This window comes from Lupinus angustifolius, chromosome LG04 (assembly GCF_001865875.1).
Source record: "Lupinus angustifolius cultivar Tanjil chromosome LG04, LupAngTanjil_v1.0, whole genome shotgun sequence".
Lineage (NCBI taxonomy): Eukaryota > Viridiplantae > Streptophyta > Magnoliopsida > Fabales > Fabaceae > Lupinus > Lupinus angustifolius.
Window position 1 is genome coordinate 8,805,743 of NC_032012.1, and position 5,867 is coordinate 8,811,609.

Sequence of the window (5,867 nt, forward strand, 5' to 3'; positions counted from 1 at the left end):
ATGTCTTTTTAAACATTTAATCCTTTCATTTTAAGTCAATATCTATGGAAAATGTTAATGTGGATATCTAAATATTTTAAACAATAGAAAATGTTAATGTGGATATCTAAATACTTTAAACTATAGAAAATGTTAATGTGGATATCTAAATACTTTAAGCAAAAGACGTTCATTAAAGTTAGTGTAATTATAAGGACAAAAAATGCGCTAATTTTTATTCCTGTTTTTACTTTTAATTTTTTTGAAGAAATAAATACTTAATCAATGCGATTCTTATATTATAAAAATGCTAAAGGTGATAACAAAAAAATAGACTAAAGGTCACATGTCAAATGTTGAGTAGTTACAACTACTGTACACATGATTGATTCATTTTTGTCTGAAATTTTTTGGCTGGGTAAACTTTTTTTAATGTATTATTTTAGTGACATTACATTTTCATAAGTTATTTTTGAACCAGTTTAGTTTTGGTTAAAAATGACAGTGAACAGTTACTAATTTTTGGGGGTACGTAAGCAATTACCAATTTAGAATGTTGCCAAATGTGAAATAGGAAAGAAAAACAATAATTGATTTTATAACTTCTCTCCTACTTCTCTAAGTTCTAAACGCCAACAGTTTTTACTATCATCTTAGTCCTAGTTTTAAGAATTTGGACTTATTATTTCTTGTGATTGCTATGGTGCCCTTTTCATAAGACATGGATGGACATTGGCGCCCCTGTGACAGTCCAATCCATGTATATTAAGTGTTCTTATGTGGTTCTTATTAAAGGTGCACATAGATAGGATAAAACTTGTCCCTTATCCGACTCTAAATACTGGTTGGACTATTTTTTTGAACTCGAAGTCGACCTTAGACCTGAAGCTTAATCTGATCCCAAATGTCGACCCAAACAACCTTTAAAACCGACCTTAGATTCGGTTAAATATAATGCATATTATTTTAGACAATCTTCTCAATATTACTTATTATTATATAATATTTATTGTTATTCATATATATAATGAAAAATTAGAGAATCAACTATATTTTGAGTCAAAGTGATATCATTATGTATATAATTGAATAAATATACATAAAAATATATTGAATAAGTGAACATGAGACATGTCAGATCATGCTTGTCCCTTATCTAGCACTAAATATTGATCAGGTCTAACTTTTGAACTAAGACTCAATCATAAACCTGATCAAAACCAACATATTCGAGCCCGATCATAATCAAGATGAAACAGGTGAATGGGTAGGATAGGATACTACTCATCTCTAATCCTTATTATCAGCTAATTACTATATGTGTCGAACTATATTTCACACTTATTTAATTTCTCATTTATTTTTAATTTATGCAATTGTCAATATTTTAATTAAAATTTTAATAATTATTTTCAACTTATATATGCCTTGTGAGATAATCCGAAAGCGTTCTTATTTGGTTTCAATTTGTACAATTATTACAGTTTTCATAAATTTTAAAAAAATAATTATTTTAACTAAACTTGATCAAATGTACATTAAAAAACTAAATTCCATTCTATTCCATCACAAACCAAAATAAATGTTTCTTTGTTCAACATCAACCATCAATCTTCTCCATTTTGTTCCCTTCCTCTATCAAGGTTACCATCAAATCCATTAAAATCTAGAAACCACACTAAATGACACCACCTGTTTCGACTTCTAAATCGTTTAGTGCATCATGAGTGGAGGCAAATCTATTGTACTAAAGTTTGCCCCACTCCATGGACTAGTTATTTCTTATTGATCAAGAAAGGAAAAAAATGAATTAAATATACATTAATTTTATATCAATCATAAGTGAGCCCAATACAAATTAATTATGGATGATGTATCATGTATTGACTATGTATAAATCTTTACACTGACAGTGAATAGATATCTCTATGTAAAAATTGAAAATAAATGAGGGATTAAATAAGTATAACATATGTTTCAATCCATCATTAAGATATAAGAGCAATGACCTTAACTTTTTGTGTGTATCTATAGCAAAACTAAAGATTAGCCTCTCATCATTAATATCTTCTTTCAATTATGCCAATTTAATAAGAATGTAATATCTATGAAATGTCATGTAAACTTAGATGATATACTGTCAGTATATATATGTGGAACCCAAATGAGAATATAAATATGAAACCTAATTTTTTTTATGGAAGAGTTACTAAATATTTGAAAGGTGTAACTAGGATATTTGAGAAGTATTGGTTTATAAACCAACATGCCATGTTAAGCATTTAGTTGGAAAAAAAGAGTTTTTCAGAAAATCCTAGCTTTCAATATAGATGCATTAATCATAATAGAACCAAGAATATATTCACTAGACTCTAATGATGTACCAACAAATTCATTTATACCAGTAGTAGAAGATGATCTATGTATATTAACACCCTTCATTGTTGGCGGCTATGGAGATGTAACTTTTAACCAACTAAATTATACAAATATGTACCTTCTAAAACAATTGGGATGTCTAGTAGAACCTAACATGAGCGAAGAAACTAAGAAATACACTCTAAAAGGATTATATTATAGGATCCCAGAGGAAACTAAGAAGATAATAGAACAAGAAGATTATAATAGTAGAAAAAAAAGACTACAAGAATTAGCAAAACCCTTAGAGCAAAAAATATATGAAACCAAAAGAGATATTAAGCATTTAGCTGAAGAAATAAAATTCATTAAAAATAATATAAAGAGAATTATGGAGGTATTAGGAGTAAAAAACAGAGTAGAACCAATTATAAAAAGTCCCCAAATTAATATGATGAAGATTTTAGAAAAGGAAATAGGCAGCAATATGATGATTACAGAACAAGAGATTAGATCACAAAAATTAAATGAGGTAACCATAGGTACCAGTATAAAAGTAGAACAAATACATAAGGGTCAGGAAGTCATAAATAATAATTTATGGACCATATATGAACAAATTAAGAAGATTGAGGTAAAAAGATTAGAAGAAATGGGGATATACATACAAGAAAGAGAACACAAAGAAAAACAGATAATAGTACAACACGATATAGAAGAAGAAATAGAAAAGTTAGACAATAAGTCGAAAAGTATATTAGCAGAACAAGTAAACCTATTAGGAAAAGAGAATGACGAGTTTTTAAGAAAATTATTAGTCCCAAGGGAGAAAGAAAAAAATAAATTACAAATAAACATGATGAATGCTATAGAAGAATTAGACGAAGATAATATAGATGAAATAGAGAGAATAATGGAAGAAGGAAAGTTAGAAAACTTAAAAGAAATAATGAAAGATATGACATATATACAGACTCACCATACAAATCTGGAGAGTACGTCTAGTAATAGACCAGAAATAACAAGAGAAGAAGAAATGGATAGTGATAGTATAATGTTTTGGATACTCTCATTAAATGATGATGTTAATTTTTCAATAGTTATAGTTTACTGGACATGAACTAATTGGATATTCATTTAATTATTTAATGAGTCTATATTATATATTTGTTAAATTTAATTATGAAAAATATAGGGCTAAAAATTATCACGCATTAGTTGACATTGGAGCAAATATAACAACTGCAAAATGTTATGTTTTGCCACTAGAACTATGGCAAAAACTAAAGAACCCATTAAGAATGAGTACATCACGATAAGAAATACACATTATGGAATTAGGAGGTACATATATACCTATTCAAATAGGAAAATATGAGTTAAAGATCAATATGTTATACCAATTTAATGAAAACACATGTGACATACTATTAGGATTAGATTTCTTGCAAAATTACATGCCGCTAGAAATAAATACTAAAGTATTAACGTTAACCATGCCATGTAAACACATGGCTCATGGCATAAGAATAATTAGACCTTATAGGAGAAAGGATGAGAAATTTCAAAAGAAACACAGTGCAAAAGAAGTTCAATTTTTACCAAACAATAAGCCTATAGAGATAAAACAACACCTAACAACTATATCTACCATGAGAACCCAAAAGACAATAGAACAGAGATTAGAAGACAACTATAGTGAAAACCCATTAGTCCACTGGGAAAATCTAGGCCTATAGCCAAATTAGAATTAATTGATTACAACAAAGAAATAAAGGGTAAGCCTTATCCTTGGACAGAAAGGGACAAGCAAGAATTTATAATGCACATAAATGAAATGAATGAAAAAATATGGGCTAATAAGAGAAAGTAGATTATAATATTCATCGCCGGCTATGATAGTAATAAAGCACAATGAATAAAAAATAGAGAAGTCAAGGTTGGTTATAAATTATACAAAACTAAATAAGTTAGCCGTTAGAAATAGGTATCACACGACAATTGTGGTATGGTGCGGTTGTAGTAACCATTGCAATCACAATATTGTGGCCGCATTACGTGATTTGTTCCGTAATTTAAATCACTGTAACCAACTATAAGGTGATATTTGTGAAATTACACAGGGTAAATAGAAGTGAGTGTTTTGCTACCTTGCTACTAGTTAATAAATTTGTTGATATTATAAATGACTAGTAAAGCAGAAAAGGTGAGTTGATATTATCTTAATATTTCAAATGACATAATTTGAAGCAAAATAACTTTTTATTTATTTTTGTAATCCTTTTTGCACCTGGAAATGGAAGTTATTTTTGGACCTCGGGTGCCTCATCAAACTCATAAATAGTTATCAGTATTATTTTTCAGTTTGTTAATCCCAAAATTTACTAATGTTTGAATTTATCTCCCAACTTCTTGTATGGTGTAGATATTCATCTATAGGCATTTCTTGTATTCTTTTATATTTCTCCTTGTTTGCTTTTATATCTTCCAACTTCTTGTTATTTATGTTCTTGATAAACATTTGAAAATTATTGTGGAAGGTGAGTGATAATAATAAAAAAAATTATACTCACTAATGTGTATTGGGACCACAATAATTTGGATATTTATGTGAAATCAACTTATTCATATTAGATGTTTAGTGATATTCTGATGAATAACAAAATTATTTTGGGAAATATAATATTTTACATTGTGTTTGGTTTAGAAGAGAAGAGTTAAGGAAAGAAAAGTTGAGGAAAGAAAAGTTGAGGAAAGAAAAGTTAATAGGTAAAAATGAATAGAAAATGTGATGGTTTTTTAGTTGTTTGGTATAGTAGAAAATGGAAAGAAAATTGAGAGAAAAGAATTTAATTATTATTAATAATGAGATTGACGTATATTTGTGAAAGTGTGCATGTCAAGAGGAACACTTTGGAAAGCTCTCCTTGAACGTCATGGTTTTGATGAGGACAACGTGTGCCTAAAAGTGCTTGAAGATAACCAACAATTCAACGTGCTTAAGTCTTTTATTTGGTACTAGGCTTAGACTAGATTCTAGTTTAAGTTGAGTCGAAGGCTTAGGGCACCTAATACATGTCTCACATGCATTTATCTTTTAAATCATTTCATCCATGAGATATGTTCATTTCATAATATGTTCATGCATTACATAAATACATGTATATATGCATTCTAGGCATAAAACTAAGTGTCAAACATGTATTATCTAAGTGCATAACATATTTGATGTTTTCTATTTGAAAATACATATTTTATTTAGTGTTAATCGATTAACCATACCTTTAATCGATTAACCCAACTGCTGTGTAAAGTGGTTGCCACTGGAACACGTTTTTGTAATGCAGTTAATCGATTAAAGGTTTACGTTAATCGATTAACCTAACTGATTTTTAAATTGTTGAAACTGAAAAACTGAAAAACAGAATCAGTTATAATTTTTAATCCCGTTAATCGATTAAGATGGCATTTAATCGATTATCTGGGGTTCTGGACTGATTCTTTATAAACTGCGTTTTCAGAATTAATCT